This window comes from Protopterus annectens, chromosome 4.part0 (genome assembly GCF_019279795.1).
Source record: "Protopterus annectens isolate FY-2018-M chromosome 4.part0, PAN1.0, whole genome shotgun sequence".
Classification (NCBI taxonomy): Eukaryota; Metazoa; Chordata; order Ceratodontiformes; family Protopteridae; genus Protopterus; species Protopterus annectens.
Window position 1 is genome coordinate 8072932 of NC_056733.1, and position 18709 is coordinate 8091640.

Here is an 18709-nt window from a genome sequence, read left to right on the forward strand (position 1 = left end):
TTTCAGTAGTATAAGTCTTGATTTTTTTGTTTGTGTTAGGTAGCAACGGAGAACGGAAGACCTCCGTTGCTGTAATCTCACTATCTTACACGTTTAACATCGTGAGATAGCTTTAAAAAAGGGAATGGAGATCTTCCTTTCTCCATTGCTTTTTTAAAGATATCTCGCTATATTAAAGTAATTTAAGATAGCGAGACAGCTTTAAAAAAGCAACGGAGATCTTCCTTTCTCCGTTGCTTCCTCTACACAGCTCTGATGCACTGCATAAGCATACGCATGTGCAGTACATCAGAAAAAGCCCCAGGATAGCGGAAAACCACGGAAGGGCACCACGTAGGTATTACAGAAAGGCATTATTTAAGAAAAGTAAGTATTTTTTTTTCTTAAATAATGTCATTGTATAATAGCAATAACCCACGTGTGGGTAATGCTAGATTTACCCACGGTTGTCATTGTTTGGTCACTCTAGCTTCGCCCTTGTGATCAAACCACACCAACCTTGGGTAAATCTAGCATTACCCACACCCAGACGTGGGGTATTGCTTAATTATACAAAAGAATATATGTGATATTTAATGTTTGTAACTTGGAACATGTTAATGTGGTTTGTTTTCTTTTATATAAATGTTATTTGCTTTTGGCGTATGTAATAATTTAATAAAGGAGCTAAAATGGGGGTGTACTGTCATCATACATTACAGTATATAGCTGTTGCTTTATTTTGTGACAGAACAGATAGGAAGAGCTTCATACTTTGAATCTAGATATCAGATATCTCTTTCTGCGTCAAGAAAAAGAACTGTAAAGATGTATATCATTTTCAGATATGAATCTCCTGGGCAAGCGACGTGTTTTCCAGTTTTTCAGGAAATTACAATAAAATTCTTGCTTTTGGACTGAGTTTTGGAAACAGAATTCATAGTCTTTGACATTGTAGGGTAGAACATTAACCCTACTTTTTTTCCTTCTGTTTACTATTTGCAAAACCATTTGTTTCATTTGGTATTCTGCTAATTTTTCTGATGCATTAGAATTTTCAATAGAATCACTGTAATGATAGGGAATGTCAGTTAATATTGTTTGTTTAATTCCAAAATTTCAGCTCAGGAAGGTGGAATTTCATTTGTTTTTAGTTAACTGTAAGTTACTGTCCCTTTTAACTGCCTATTTCCTAACCCGTAAAGGCCGTGCACACTCTAAATGTCGGAAATATGTTTTTTACAGCACTGTGACTTTACTGTCATTCTAATTTATTATTAATATTTTCTGTTTCATTACACTACAGAATGACTCTATGAAGGTCTTCCATAATACAGGATTTCATTTTAAAGTCAAGGTTTTCATTTTCTTGATGTAGTTTTATGGGTTCTTCGTGTTCTTCTTGGTTTGAGCATTTACTGTAGTAATGATGCTCCGCAACTTGCATTAAGAATATTTTGATTTCCTACTTTTTGATTATGTCTGGCAAGAGTGCCAGTTTTTCTTTTGCAGTGATGTCCTTTTAGTTTTGTTTACTGCTCAGCCCTGAGCTGTCAGACCTGCATGCTTAAGTGTCATGGAGCTATCCTTAACAACTACAATAAGCTTGCAGTGGAGTGAAAGATGATCCCCTAAAGGCTATACTTTTAAGCCATAGCCAGACTGCAATGCAAGTTGGCAGACATGCAATTAAATATGGCTATGATATCGTGGACGCAAATTATAGGGCTATGGCTACTGTACCTGTTATTTGGAGCCATTCCTAGCTGAGGTTTCAGACCTTGCCTGAGGGTATTAAAGCACAATTCCTGGATGATCCTTTGGACAAGGAGTTGATCTTCAAACCCTCATCTCACACACACACAAAAAAAAAAAAAAAAAAAAAAAAAAAAAAAAATAGAGGATAAAGGGAGAACACTTTAACTGCCTGTTAAACAGTGATTTCTTCCTCTTTGCCAGAAGTTCAGCAGGGATTGTCCTGCTAAACAATGACATTACTATTGAAGGCAAAAGTAGGAGAAGCAGCCTAAAGGTAGGAAGGGTAGCTAAAAGAGAAAATGGCAGCAAGAAGGAAAAGTAAGTTTTGAGGGCTCTCCGCGTCCACCCCACCCAGCACAGAGCAATTGTGAATATTCCCCACTTTCCATTTCCAAGTACCAACAACCCCACCCTGCTCTTCATTACTCCTCCTCCTTCTCCAGCATTCTCAAAGAGCTGTCAGTCCCTTGTTTACCTGGCTAGACATAACCAAGGACAAGTGAGTGCAGCAAATTTTTTCAAGGTGTTACAGATTATAGTTTTTGACTATTCTAAAAAAGCAGGGAATTCCTTCTATTCCATAAAATTCTGTGACACTTAGTGGGAACTTCTTAAACAAGAAATGCACAGTCAGTTGGTCTTCACCAGATAAGAGGCCAAAGCTTTTAATCAAGACTGTTCCTATTGCAAGGAAAAGACCAACTCTAGAGACCTATTTCTAGACGTAAAGTTTTTTTTTAAATTCTCCAAATTCAGAATGTTGATTTTGTAGGCCATCTTGCCACTCCTGGCTTGCCAAGTGCTCATACTAACTCTGGACCTCAAAAATGCCTACCTCCACATACCCTTTGCACAAAAAAATGCAGGTTTTATTTGAAGTTCATAGCGGTGGTTGAGGTGGAGGTGGGGAGGGGGGAGGATTGCCACAACTATTTTTTCATACTTTTGTTTTAGTTGCTGCCTCACAGAGTCTTTACAAAAATGTCTTGGTCCAGCAGTTGCCAACTGCAGGATCAGGGACATTCATGTATACCCATATTTGGATGATTGCCTGATCCAGCCTCAATCCAAGGAAGGCAGAGAGCTCTGAATTATACCATAGATTGTTTCCAGAGGCTGGGTTCTCATTGAACATTCCAAAAATCCAGTTCAACCCTAGTCAGACTAGTGGTGTACCTGAGGGCTTTCCTGAATACCACAGAATCAAAAGCTTGCCTTTTTCGATAGAGGTTGGAGGCTTTGACCAACTTCTTCCAAATCATAGCATTGAGGACAAGGGTCACAGGTCAAGAAGTACTGAAATACCTAAGCTACATGGCTTCCACCATCTTGGTAGTTCTGTTAGGAAGCTTATGGATAACTAAACTTTAGTGGCTCCTGAGAAATACCAGTGAACACAACAGTCAGTCCTTAATGAGCACCTCTTCAGTCCTGCATTGCATGAGGCAGGAGCCGGAATGGTGGATTGTGCAAGCAAAGAAGAACAAGGAGATTCCCTTTAGATGGCCTATCTCAAATCAAGTCTTAACCGTGGATACCTCAATCTTAGCCTTGAAGGGGGACACACAAAGTGAACCTCAAAAGTATAAGGCTGGAAGAAAAAGAAGCCAATAAACATAAAGAAAATGATGGCAGTTATTTTTGTATTCAGGGTTATCAAACCTTTATAGATGCTTGATACTCAGAATATAATTATAGACAACACTTCAGTCACTTAGTGCAGAAAAAATGGGGGGGGGGGGCTGGGTGCACACATTTATCCTCTCTGCTGGTTAGCCACACAGGACTGGGTGGAGCCCATGGAGGCTCATTTGTTCTTGAGGGTGACTTACACCCCAGTCTAAGAGAACTCCTTGGCAGGCCACTTGACCAGGACTGCAGTGGACTTCTGTGAATTTTTGCCAGAGAGATAATATCTTGGACCTCACAAACAAGTGATGTTCGCTGCTTCATAGACCTGTTTGCTACTCTGAGTAACAAACGGATAAAAGAATTCCCTTCCAGAGTTCTACACAAACAGACTTTGGCAACAGGTGCCTTTTTTTCTGAGTTGAGTGATCCTGTTTTTCTATAGGGTCCCTCCCATGCCCTTGCTCCACAGATTAGTCCAGAAGTTAAGGGGAGTAGGGGACAAAAATGAAAGTATAAACTCTCTGCTGGTTGAGGCAGCACTAGTTCTCTTCCTTTCTGGAGTTTTTGAAGGAGAAACCCCTTAGCATGTGAATATTTTGACTCTGTGCAGGTGTCCTTGGTTTATTCAGAGGATGTGCCATGAGAAAGGTCAATCATGAGGAAGTTCTACTTATTGAAATAGAATAGGTTCTTCATGTGATGTCAGTGGAGGAACTGTGACTCAAAATAAACAGATGCACCCTGTGGATCTGCAGTATTTGTCTGATCTGTTTTCATCAAGACTAGTGTGCCTCTTTAAAGGTAAATTATCAGCTATTCCTGCCTACCTGTGCACCCCATATAGAATCCTCTATCTCAGGCCCCATCAGAAAGAAGGTGGCTATGGCTTGGAACTTGAAACATTCCTCCAAGAACTAGCCCTGGCACCATCTAAGCCAGTAAAAATTGTACCTCTGGAGTTCATCCTTGGAAACTAGCTGTTATTACCATTACCTCACCAAGGAGGATGTCAAACTCCAGGTGCTGATGTACAAAGAGTCAATCTTATGTTTCAAAAACAGGGTTACTTTGCTTACTAACCCCCTTCAGCCAAAGGTAGTGTTAGAAGTATCTTTAAATCAAGCCACTCAGTTGCTTGCTTTCTTCCATAATCCCCACAATAGCTAGGAAAAGATTTTATATGCTTGCAGTCAGTTGCAGTAATATATGGATGGAACCAAGGAAATTAGAAAATAAGAACAATTGTTTGCCTACTTGACATCATGAGAAGATAGGCCACTGGTGTCAAAACAAAGTATTTCTAAATGGCTGGCTCTTTGCATGGTGTTATAAGATGCTCTGCAGAAGTTTGCATGAAATGATCAGATATCACTGTGTCAGGTACAGCTGCTACCACAGCTGTACTGAAGGGAGTAAGTATTCAGGACAGCCTGGAAGCAGCAACTCTGTCCTTAGTGCAGAATTCGTATAGCCCTATAGATTGGGTGTGGTGTCTAGGGCAAGGGATAGATTTGCTGCTGTCATTCTGTATGGACTTCTTCCACTCTTCTCTTTATCATAGCCAACCTTCCTTCCTTTTGGAGGGGAATCTATCCATATGTGGTGACTATGACATGATACATATAAAGAAAATGGTGCAGCTGTTTAGGAAACTTAAGATAATATTAGATGTCCAAATGTGTTCACTGTTGCAGTTCTGATTTCCTTTCTTCTGTCTGTTCTGTCTTAATGGAACATCTTGGTGCTGATAGTACGTACCAAGATTTCCTTTCCTACCCACCTTTTCTTACCTACTTGAATCCTCCTTTCTTTTGTCCAGGCGCTCTAAGGAAGACTGTAGTTCTCAGTTTTCCATATTCACCCTTGGTTGACAAATTGCAAAGAGAAACCCCTCTAAGACAGCCTCATTTCTGACCTTTTTTTTGGGAGGCAAAAAAGAGCTAAATATGGTATGTCTGGATGCTTTTTATATTAGGAGAATGACAATGTCAAAGTGTAGGGGGATGGGGGGTTTTCACATCTGAAAGTCTGGCCAGACTTTGAATCCAACCTGTGGCAGGGATCTCATGTTTGACTGCAATAGTGATCACTTTCTAACTTCTATTATTATTATGAAAATGTATCCTCAGAGTTGTACTTCTCATACGTTACCCATTTTTCAAATGTACCACTCAGAGTCTTTGAATCCGAATGGATCCATTCACTTTGTCAGTTACCAAGTAAATAAATTAAATATAATATAAAAATTACACACGTCATCACTTCTTATCTCTTACTTATATTTTACTGTTGAAATATTTGAATATTTTTTCATGATATGCCTATTTCAAGAACTCAGGAAATTGTCCTTCCATTCTTTTAATGAATAAAAACTAAAATCTGAATACAGACTTTTTCTACTGAAATAATTTGAGTAGTAAAATACACTTTTTTGGTTTTGGTTGTGCTAAGCAGATTGACCACTAAGAAATCTATTTTTTTATTCTGTTTTGCTTTTCTAAGAAAAAGTAGTTCCCTTGCGTTCAGAATCCTTGTTCCCCCTTTTCAGTTAAGTCTTAAAAGTTGCTGGCTAGGCTAATTTCTAGCAGTTGTTACACAGGCAGTGTCTTTGTGCTGTTGAAAGTTAAACATATTGTTTGAAAAGAGAAGATGTGAGAAAAGAAAAAAACTGAGGTGACTACCCTGCCCCGTCTGCTTAATTCATTATTTATTTAAAGGCAATTTCAAAAGAAAACTAACGAGAAAAGGTTGAAAGAAGAAAAGAGAAAAGAAAACAAAATATCTTATTTATTTAGTCAACTGGTGACATAGTAAGTGGACTGCTAAGAGAAATCTTTTTTAAACATATTCAACAGATTACATGCAAGTTATCATAACAAGGTTAGCAGTGATACCTGCTTTTCAGCTGAACACAAACTGAGCCAACTTTCTATATAAGCAGTAAAAATATTTTCATTGTATTTAAATAATCTCTCAAGGATTGGTTTCAGTCTTGACAGTTAAAGTTGACACAGCTTGTTCCTTTAGAATCATCTTATCCTTTTAATCTAGACACACCTAGTTCCTTTAATGAGGAGAGTCCTCTCACCATTTTAATCTCTTTATCTCAGCCGCACAGAGTAGTTGCCTGTAGTACATGACCATCACATGTATACTGAATTCATTATAGCAAATGTTTTGGTGTGAAAAAAGACTGTCCTTTACATAGTCATGACAGCATCTGATAATGGTAGTTCAGCATCTGTGGTACACTGTGCTATATTATACAGTTTTTTTGTTTCTATGTGTTCCCCAATCCTCAGGATTGCCAACAATATACCCCCTTCCAGGACTTGAACCCATTCATTCTGTAATGAAGAGGAACTCCATCTGTCTGGAGGGGGCTGCCATACAGGCAGACAGGCATCAGGAAGTTTGCACTCTTGCTGGCATCTTAGCGATGAGGTAATTTTGTAGCTTATATTTTCCTCATTTGGTCTCACTGGCACTTGCATTACCACAAAGACTGCCTGGGACCATCCTTCTACACACGTGCAGATGACATGTAGATGAGGGCTACCTTCACTGGCTTGGGAGACCCTGCTTATGTCCTCCTTGCATACGCTGGATGTGCCATTATGCTCCTTTGCTGTCCAGTGGAGGCTCTAACATTAGACCCCCCCCACCCCCCCGGATGGGCATGGTTATCCTCCCTACCTGCATCAAGTGCCTGAGCCATTAAGTGAACACTGATTACCTGAGCTGTATTCAGGAATTTTATCCCTCTATACCGCTGAAGCAGGCATATATTACAGAGCAATTCTCATTGTTTCACCCTCTGTGTTTAGTATATAGCAGATTTGCAGATGTCTCTATACTTCACTTATGTTGTACTGACAAGCTCATAAAAAGGGCAAAACGTGTCGTGTCTACAACTAGTGGGGTTAGGCTTTATTGGCTTGAATACTTCAATAAAGACTTAAAAAGTAAAGTCAGTGGATATTCTGAAGCTATGTAGGTGAAATACTTGTATGTCCTAAGAGGTCATTTGCAAATTTCCCATGGACCTTCTTTGTAGGAGGTTTAAGGTACTACAAAGTGATGTATCTGGTTTAGCAGGGTGGTCTTGGTTGTTTTGGCCTGTGATTCTTTTTCTTTTCTGTACGAAATGCTTACTTGATCTTTTGTTTTTGAACTTTAGTTGAGATTTGTGCCTGAAGCAAATGATTTTAAGGCCATCAGATTTCTACAAATATGTCTGGCAAATGTATACACCAAAACATATAAGCCTATAATATTGGCGCTACTGTAATTTTTAGCATCATTTTTATTTATACTTTTTGTATAGAATTTTTTCTGTCTGTTCCATTGATCTCCCTCTACAATGCCCACTCTGTCAGCATTCATTTGCAGTGTTGCTGTGGATAAGCCCACCTACCATTAGGTGGGTACCCTGCTGTACTGAATAATGACTTAGATAGTGCATCAAGTACAAACAGGGAATTTGGCAGCTATCACACACTGAGGAGATGTATACATTTTGCATGGTCCTACATACTGTAGTGTGACTATTTGCATTTCCAAGTATTAGGACTGATCCTGTGTGATGGAGTGCCTTTGACCTTCACCACTGGTTTATCACTACACTGGCTTGACTTCCAGTGGGCTGTTCCTTCTTCTTGGTCATCCCATCGATGGAAAGCTGGCGTATCGAGAAAATTCTTCAGACCTGTAGGAAGAGGCATGGCTTCCTTCTCTGCTCATTTATTAATACCAGAAGAATAAAATGGTTTATTACAGGATTAAGTAGATGAGAATTTTTCAGATGGCCAGTGTGAATTTGGGGCTGGATACAACAAAGTGCTGTTAGAAATGTTGTTTCATCCATTTTATCTTTCATCTTGGAAGCACAGCTGGATCATGGTCAAATTGGGCCCTAGGCAGGATAATGCATCAGCCCATGAGATCCATGGTTAAGTAACATATAGTGAGGTACTAATTAGCATATAGGTAAAGGGTGTAGGTATTCAAAAGACAAATGTTTAAAGAATTTGCTAACCTTCTGGAGCAGCCCAGTGGTAGCAAATGGCCCTTTGTAGGAGCACTATCTGATGAAATAACTTGGTCAGAGTCACACAGAAGACAAACGACAGTTGAGGGAATCAAACCTTGCACTACATGAAGCAGTCATTAGCAGCTCATAGCCTTACATCTGTATTAAGTGCCAGGCAAACTGTTGTAGCTCAAGTTATGTGCATTTCATACCTGCTTACCTGCAAATAAATACATAAATAGCTAGATTAAAAATGTATCCATAGTTAAAATATTAACATTGAACCTGTAGACGTCTTGCTGTCTAGACTGTTCACAGCCGAATAATAAACAAACTGTCAGCAGTCAGCAAAATAAGGAGACCAAGGATCATACCCAACAAACATGGATTCCTTCCTTTATACTGTAACTACCTTGATATTGAAGAACCAAGTATTTTTGCTTACAAGCACACAGACACAGATGTAACCATCAATTACAGCCCATTGTATGACTGATGTTTGTTTGCAATCAAATGAATGAACAAATACATAAATAATGAAATATACATTTATCTCAGCTGACTGCTGCGAGAACCATATAGTGCAACACATTGCACCCCCTGTGCGCTCCCAATCTCCTAGTTCAGGAATCAGAGAGAGAAGCACATAAAATCAGGTACTGATTTTAAACATTCTTAGCTGGAAAGAGCTTCAACTATAAATATTTGTAAGGATATGTAAGCGAAGCAGGATTTGCATTAGAAAGCATTTTCTAAAGGGTTTGAAGTCTGAAACTCGCGTGTATATTGACTGCAGTCCACTAAAGTTGCAAATTTTACAAGGAGCAGAACACAAATATGAGAGTAAAAAATTAGGGACAGTTGAAAATGATATCAAACATAAATGTTTACAGGGTAAAGTCAGATGCATGTTAACATATAATCAAAATACTGCCAATGTTAAGAAAATCATTGAGAAATACTGGAACAACCTACATGATATTCCAGAATTACAGATGGCAGCCAATGAGAGACCATGCTTCAGTTATAAGAATAATTGAAGTTTGAAGCAGTTATGTTATAAAGGGCAGACACATATATTAAGGAAGACACAACCAAATAAGAATGGCACCTCTGAATGTGGCAGATGTACCTTCTGTAGTTTCATTTGTTGTGATAAATGTTTTAATCATCCAGTTTTTAACAGTACCTTCAGACTTGATGCATATGGTAATTGTGAAAGTAGAAATATTTTCTATCTGGCTAGATGTGATGCATGTCAAGCATATTATGTGGGTAAAATGAACCAGAGGTTAAAAGATCATATCTATAACGACCTGTCTGAAATTAAAAGAGAAATAGTTACAAATGGACTAAACACATTAGAGACACTACTTCTGGACATGGTTTTAAATTTTCAGTTTTAAGAGTAGTTGATAATAATATACTTGGTGGGATAATATTAACGATTACACTGAAAAGGAGGAATTTAATTGGATTTTACATTTAGTGGCACATATTTCACCTGGTTTGAATGGCTATGTATCTTTAAAGCCTTTATTGAAAGTGATACACAAACGAGCCTGATTGTCATCATGTTACCCACTTTGATATTATATAAATGGTATCTTTTGTTTGATATGCCTGAAGAAGCCTTGGGCGAAAGTTTTTACTAACGGTTTTAAAAATTGTACAAGTCTAATAAACCACTTCATTACCAGTCGTGGTTCAAGTGACTTTTATTTTACTTGTTTGTTTTTATTTTTGTAGTCACTGGATTTACTTGCGTACTGACTGTATTTTTCCTGCCCTTGAAAATTATATCCACTGCATGTGCATGCGTGCACACACGCAGTCTCTTATTATGACCCATTGTATGACAGTACATCTCAGGTTTTTGATCGAGATTAGGTAAATTAATAAATAATGCCCCAGAAATGTGTCATATCTCACTTCTGTCAGGAACAAAATTTAAATATTTTTCTTCCATACTTAGCTGCTGGAATAACAAGCTTTGCATTTTAGTAACAATTATTTAAGGACTGCAGTCCATAACAATTTGCTAGAAAGCTGCTTAGTTTTACAAGAAATGGCCCAAAATACCTCTCAAATTCTTTGCTAAACAATTCTGGATACATGGGGATGGGAGACAGGCCCAAAAAAAGGACACATATCGCTCTCTCTCTACCTCACTCACTCACTCACACACACACACACACACATGTTACATTGCAATAGGTGTTGTATGGACATGCATTTTCTGAACAATAGGAAGCATTCAACTCAAATGTCTGGCATTATTGACTGACTGTGACCATCGGTGATTGGCTATTAAAAGAAGTTAATGAGTGAGAAAATAAATCATAAGTAAAACTAAAGGGGCATAAATATGAGGCACAATCAGGTGTTCTGCAGAATTACAGACAGATAAGAAATGGAGTAGTCTAATATACTTAAATATAACATAATAACAGGTTTTGTACCAGCATGCATTTTCTGAACAAGGACTATAAAACTATGACATTATTGACTGGATGTGAATCACAGTGATTTTTAAGCTTCCATGATTTGCTAGATGAAGTTAACGAAGACTTGGCAGTTAATCCAGAGGATTATGGCTCTAAGCTCTTAATGACCTGCATCTTGCAGTCAAGGGTACAGAGTTGGAGTTTTCTGTCTTCATTTGCCTATTGTGTGACTGAGCAAGTCACTTACCAGACAGTGTTTCTTTTCTAGCAAAAAATGGCAAAATTTAATTTCCTGCACTGTAAAACACTTGCGTTTCTCAGTAATGAAGCTCTACTGGGTTTCCAGCTGTGAAGCTCTAAATAATTAGCATTATAATTACCAGAATGTCTGATCTCATAAGTACTGCTTTGAGGTGGTAGGTGATGCACATACACTCAGTCAAATCTGGTCCATCTCATAAGTACTATGAAGTGACCACCACAAACACACACACACACACACACACACACACACACACACACACACACACACACACACACACATGCACGCATGCACCCGCCAGTTGTTTCTGATAACTGGCATGTACCTTGTTTCATCCATCTTGTCTTGAGCCACAATGGCATTTACCATGCTTTATCCATTTTGTCTTGAGTGTTATGTGAGGGTAAGAAAGTCCATCATGAGCCAAGGTGATCTTGAGTGTTAGGTGAGCTGGAAAACAGAAAGACCAACTTTATCAAGGCTTAGGGGGTGCTATGAGGTAACTATAATACACACCCACTGGAAGGCTATAACTCTCTTTACTAAAACAGACAAAAAAAATGCTTTTGCGCTGCTGCTGTTTTAGCTCCAAAAAGTCTCTGATTGGCTCAACTGTAAAACATCTGAGTCAATAGAAGAGAAAGCAGCTGAGCAGACCAGGGCGATTTGGTTGGGATATGTGGGTGGGGCACAGCAGATAAGATGAGCAGACCCAGGTAGCCTGGTTGGGAGATCTGGGTGGGACAGTTTTTTTTTTGGGGGGGTCACTGTTTTTCAAGCCTCTGCCACCCACCTGGAGCACACTCTAGGCAGCTGCTTAGTTGGAACCTTCAGTTGGATCTGGCCCTGCTTGGAAGATATGTGCTCTGTAAAGTAACAGTGTGCTGTTACAATGAGTGGAACATGCACTGCTGAGAGACATACTGCCCTGGCAGTTTATCTCTAGTTTTGATTTTCTTGTAGAAGGAGATTACCGGGCAGGATTCCTAACTTCCCTTTTCTCAAAGTGAGCCCCTTATGGTCAAGGATTGTTCATGACCTCGGCATGATGTATCCTGACTGATCTGTGACCTCAGTTTAGTAAATCAAATATAGCAATCTAAAGGAGAACGGTGTAAAAACAGGTAACTGTGATGCCAAGTAATGTGTTCATTACCAGCACGTGCACGTGGGCTCACAAACACACACATACACACGCGCGATCTGTTTGTCTCTATAACACCAGCTGTGGGGGAGGATGCAGGTTTTTCAAGAAGGCCATGACAGAAGAATGAAAGATGTTATCAGGTTAATCTGCAGTTACACAGCCAGTTATCTTTAATTGATTACAGATTCTTTCATGTCACTGAAGATAGGTTTGGATTCTCCATACTCACACCTGTCTTGTTTCTACACAGCCTTCCCTGGATTTTTGTAGCCTTCTTGTCATCTCCTGCTCTTGTTTTGAATTTGTTTCTGTATGTTGAAACTCCTTGTCACATACTACAAGAGGTGGAGACCCAATGAAAATGTCTGAAAAGCAGCTTATGTATTGTTAAGCTTATTTGCATACATTTATTCAGTGTTCATAACTTTCTGAACTCTATTTTTATCAGTACGTAGTTCAGGTCTTTGTATTAGTACTGAAGGGGAGAGAAGTTGTGCCTCTGTGAGCTGTTGCTGTTATCTGAAAATAATGTGTTTCCATGCATACACTGTGCATATGGCATACTCACTTCATGACTCATAAAGAATTTGTCAACAGGCAAGCTGGTGGAATCCCCTCTAAAAGTGAACTTTATAAACAGATTTTCATCACTAGTAAGGAAGAAGCTTTCAGGTACCTTAATTCTGTTATACTTTGGAAATGTCTTCCAGAAGTGGCTGGTCACTGACGCTGATTTTAACAGCATGCTTCCACACACATTCTGTGTGCAAGGAATTTATTCATTTATTTTATCTGTTTAGTTTTATTACCTGAGAATGAGCAGCTGGAAAGTCTCATTTTCAGTGGAGTCACAACAAAGTAACTTCCAACATAAGTGAAATAACATGAAGCTTTTTGGTTACAGCTTAGCATGTGATCTGAGCTGACAAGTGAAACAAGAGTAGGGATTTCCATATTGATAGTGACAAGAGTCACTGGAACTCTATAGTAAGAGATAGGGATGCATCTTACTAAATTTACGGTGTCTCTTGCCAACTGAAAGTGCTTATACTTTTGGATGTCAGTGCATTTAGAATATTTCTGAAGCCACAAACACTTATACTGTCTAATGCAAACAGGAATTTAAAGGTTCGGCTGTGCCATAGCATAATGTACTCAAGGGCAACAATTAGTTGGTTTAAAGTAATGGATGCTGTCAAAGGGGTCTATATTAGAATATCGAAGTTTCAGAACTTCAAATGTTCTAATATCGCCACCTAATAAGCGAAAGGTGAAAATAGCGAAATTTTAGATAACCGAATTCTTTCCTAGGGAAAGAATTTGGTTGTCCATTCCTGTCGCTTCGCTATTTTCATCTCTGCGGTGGAAAGTTACGGTCGGGTTCAGGTAAGTGTGCGATTGTGTGGACGTTAGGGTGTGATAGGTGAGTTAGGGTTAGGGCGCGGGTCAGGTAAGTGTGAGAATGTGTGGACGTGAGGGTTAGGGTGGGATAGGTGAGTTAGGGTGCGGGTGAAGTGTGTGTGCTATAGTGACGGACCTTAGGGTTAGGGTTTGGGTTAAGGTAAGTGGGTAGATACTGGTATATGTACAGTTTAGTGTAGGTTTAGATGTAAGATTTTAGGTGTATGTGTGTGGATTGCTGTTTGTTTGGTGTGTTTGTGTTGTGTGTATGTGTTTTGGAACAGCAAATTTTTTCCCTAGGAAAAAATTCGATGTTCTAAATTTTTGGTCTTATCGGTTTTCGGTTACTAGGTGTCGATATTAGAACATTCAAAGTTCTGAAACCTTTTTTTTTTTTTAAAAAAAACAAGTTTATTGTTTTAAAAGTTCTGAAACCTTGATGTTCTAATGTAGTCCCTGTCAAAGCAGTAAAAACAGATTTCCTTTGCTAGTTATAAGGAAAAAAGCTTTCAGGTAACTTAATTCTGTTATACTTTGGAAAGGTCTTCCAGAAGTGGTCACCGATACTTTGATTTTAACAGCATGCTTCCACACATGTTCTGTGTCCAAGGAATGTATCTGTTTAATTTTGTTTACTGAGAATGTCCAGTTGTTTATAACATTACAGTTGAAAGTTGACAAGAAACATTGTAAAGTCAGTAAGATCCATCTCTGATTTACTATAGAGTTCTGATGATTCTGTCACTATGGAAATCCCTAATCTGTTTCACTTTGTCACCTCAGATTACCTGCTAAGTTGTAAGCAAATATCTTAATGTCATGTCACTTTTTATGTTGAAGTTGTTTTGCTGGGATTTCATTGAATATGTGAAAACAAAAGCAAATAAAAGGAGTATTTCCAGCAGCTTCTGAATGAAGAAAACCCCACAGAAGCTGTGCTATGCCAGACACAGTCTACAGTGGAGAAGAGGAGGAGCCCACCACAGAAGAAATAAGAACAGCTCTAAAGAAAATGAAGTCAGGGAAAGCAGCAGACTCATATGAGATCGCAAGAGATATGATAAAGATGCTAGTTGAGATAGGGGAGAAATGGCTTCTGAGGGTACACACAGCAGTATGGGGAGAAAAGTATATCCCAGTGGCTCATGAGGGTACACACAGCAGTATGGGGAGAAAAGTATATCCCAGGTGACCGGAGAATAAACATACTAATGCCAGTATTCAAGAACAAAGGGAATGTTCACAACTGTGGGTAATACAAAAGTATCAAATTCTTGACACATTGCATAAAAGTTTTGGAAAAGGTGACTGAAAACTAGTATGCAGAGTAGTAGAAAGATGCAAGATGAGCAGTTTGGATCCAAACTAGGGTGCAGTACAACTGACCCGATGTTTTAGAATTAGACAGATAGTTGAGAAGAAGCTAGGGATAAGGAACGAACCCAAATGTGCATTCCTAAACTTAGAGAATATGGCAAGGTCCCAAAAAAGCTGATTTGGGCAGTCATGTGCCAGTTCAAAGTCCCAGAAACATTGGTAGAATTAGTGCAAGCTATGTACAAGGACCCAATGACTCAAGTATGAACGGTGTTTGGTCTCACAAAATGGGCTCCCAGTGGGAGTTGGTGTGCACCAGGGTTCAGCTCTGAGCCTATTGCTGTTCATATTGGCATTTGACTACATTAGCAAACAGGTTAAGGGGGCAGATCAACAAAGTTGCTGGATTCAGACAATGTCACATTACAGGCAGAGTTTGAGCAAGAACATCAGCAAAGGATAAGGGAAAGGAATGCAAAACTTAAGGCACATGGGATGAAACTGAGTACGGGTAAGACAGCTGTAATGGCAGCAAATGGTGGAGTTCAAAAAAAAGGTGAGAAATTAGATAGGAAAATAGTGGATCATTTTAACAGCTTCAGGTATCTGGGAGGGGTGGTGGAGGAGAAGGGAAGTGTGAATGAGGAGGTCAAAGCTAGAATCAGAGAGGCTGCAGCCAACTGGCAAGGATTATCAGGTGTAGTGTACGACAGAAGAATGTCAAAGAAGCTGAAAAGAAATGTGTACAAATCAGTGGGGTGAGCAGTACTACTGTATGGTACAGAAACCTGGGCAATAAAGGCAGAATATCTGAGGAAACTAGAAGTGATGGAGAAGAATTGCCTGAGATGGGTAGTGGTATGCACACTGTGGGGCAGACAAAGAAATGAGGACATAAGAGCAGAAGCCAAAGTAGCTCTGTGATGGCCCATCTTTACGCCAAGTCAGTAATCAAGGGGCCCCAATCATCACCACTGACACTGGTGAGAGGCAGTCACTAAAACCAGGAATGAATTTGCACAGTATTTTAAATGCAGCTCTCTGCATCAAGCACAATTTCCCTCAAGACCACACAGGGAACCTACTGCAAACCTGGGACTGGATTCTGTTTCTCCAGATTCCAAACAAGACTCACCTTGGAGCATTTTGTCCCAGTTCCAAGTATCTGACACACACTTGAATATCTGATTTTACACACACATGCACACACACACACGCACGCACATGTATCTGGGAAAGGCTGGCACAGATTCACTAGTTCCTTCCCCTCTCTCCAGACTGTAAGGTAGATTGCTGCCACCAGTCAGATGCTTTAAGGCTTTTACAAAGGGTAACCAAAAAATATTCCCAGGTTACAAGGACTGCTCAGGAACCACAAACAAATAATCCTTTATTTAAGCTTTAAGTGAATACATATCAGCTTTTCGTCAGTAAGATTTCTTCAGAATACAATAAACCCACTGAATCTGTTCCTCTATATATGTGCACTAATCAGCTGATGGACTTAATCAAATTTAATTGTGACAAAATGAAAACACCTGAAGTGATTTTAAAAAACACACCACTAAAACATTTTTCCTGTACCATAAAAAAGACTAAATAAAATATAAAAAAATTGTATGCATATAAGAAACTGTAATAAAGACAGGGGGGTACCCCTGAGCTTTTCATGAAAACCATTACCACAGAGGTTGCCCAAAATGGAGGGAAGAAATATCATGGGAACAGGATTAAATAAGGGAGCTATACTGATATCTGACAATAATAATATCAAAATGGGAAAGGAGTAGATACTTCTCCACAGTTAGAAAATGAGGAAGTAGCAAAGGTTAGAGTTTTCCCTAGAGCTATGGTAGTTGAATACTGTGTTGGTTCCAATAGCATTAGGGACATCATAAGTAAAACATTTATTTTATTTATTTATTTATTTACATTTGTTTACCAGGAAATTCCGACTGGACGCAGGTCCTTTTTCAGCGGATACCCAGGGAGAAAAGCTCCACATCATGTACATGATAAAGATACAAAGTTGCAGCAATAGTAAACAACATTACAGGTTGTTGGCTTTAATACAATAACAAGATATTGATTATCAACAGTATATACAGAAAATGTTGCAAGTTAAGATAGTTTTTTGTCATTTATAATATTAGTAACAAAGTTTGCAGACAAGATGTTAAAGTATGTAAAGACTAACTATTTCTGACTGTGTTTAGTAGTGGCGGTAGTGTAGTTGGGTTAAGAGTCTAGGTGGGGGAGGTAAGGGAGGGGGTGTTAGTCTGGATTAGAACAAGGACAAAGCCAGTGCAAATTTAAGTGGAATTTGAGTGCAGTCTTAAAAAGGCTGCTGGAAATTAAAGCAGTTATAGAGGGTGGATGATTGTTCCAAACTTTTGATATGGTACATGAAAATATGGCTTCTCCTGCTGGGTTTTCGGGTTTGATAACAGTGAGTTGATTTTTGTTGCTTGATCTTAGGGGCCTAGTGGGGTGATAGGGTTGGAGAAGGGTTTGAAGGGAAGGGATGTTAAGGGGTGGTGAATATGTTTATGAGGGAGGGTGAGTTGATTAAAATGAAGGAGTTGTGGGAGTTCTAGCCAATTTAGTTCTTTAAGGGAGATACAGTGATGGCTGCTGTAAGAGGTTCTAGTGGCAAATTTAGCGATTTTGTTGTAACAAGCATCCAGCTTGTGTAGGTTTGTCTGTCTAAGGTTGGTAAGTATCGGGGATGCATAGAGTAGGGTGGAGATTAGCTGGGAATTGGTTATGGAGATTCTAGCTGCCTTGGTTAGGAATTGGCGGCTTCGATATAATGCACTGAGTTTCTTGTGAACTTTTTTTAATGTGAGAGAAATGTGGGTGTCAAATCAAGTTTGTTATGTATTTCCACACCAAGTAATTTTGTGTGTTCTGATGATGGTTTTGTCTTTGGCAAAAATGTTGAAGTGGGGGGGTGTTTTCGGTGGCTTTGGAAGGTTGGAACAGGAGAAGTTTTGTCTTACTTGGGTTGAGTAGGAGCTGAGCATTGGGTAGCCAGCTTTCTACAGAAGAGAATGATTCCTGTGTGATTTGTTGTAGTTCTGGTAGAGTGGGGGCAGAGCAGATGAGAGTAGAGTCATCTGCGTACTGTATAAGAGATGCTTGTGTGGTGGCAGCATGTAGGTTGTTAGTGAAAAGTGAGAATAGCAGAGGGTCAAGGGTAGACATTTAGGGAACTCCGAGAGTAACTGGGAGGCGAGGTGATATGTTATCATCCCAGATTGCTGGCATCCATGTAGATAGCTGTGGAACCAGTTGCAGGCTGATTGTGAGAAGGAGAGGTTGGGGAGAGTAGAGAGTAGTAGCTCATGAGATACTATGTCAAAGGCCTTTGAGAGATCTAGAAATACGGGAGTAGAGAAGAGGCCATTGTTTTTGTGATGAAGTATAGTGTTGACGAAGGAGAGCATAGCGGAGGTAGTGCTGTGATATGGCCTGAAACCATATTGGGTTTTGGAGAGGAGATTAGCTAGGAGGTAGTTGGAGACCTGGGTGTTGATACATTTTTCAAGCATCTTGGAGAGAGGGGAGAGGATAGCAGTGGGGCGGTAATTGGAGAGGTCAGTGGAGGGGTGCCTTTGTGGAGGGGAATGATGTGGGATATTTTCCATATCGAGGGAACATAGCCTTCTGTTATGGAACGGTTGATTAGAATTGAAATTGGGTAGGCTAGTGTAGCAGATGCAATTTAAAAG

General features: G+C 39.4%; 1 protein-coding gene across 2 annotated transcripts in view; it reads left to right on the forward strand.

The window, feature by feature from the left end:
• ADAP2 (ArfGAP with dual PH domains 2) overlaps positions 1–18709 on the forward strand; it is a 977426-nt gene that overhangs the window by 280237 nt on the left and 678480 nt on the right. The window lies entirely within an intron of this gene.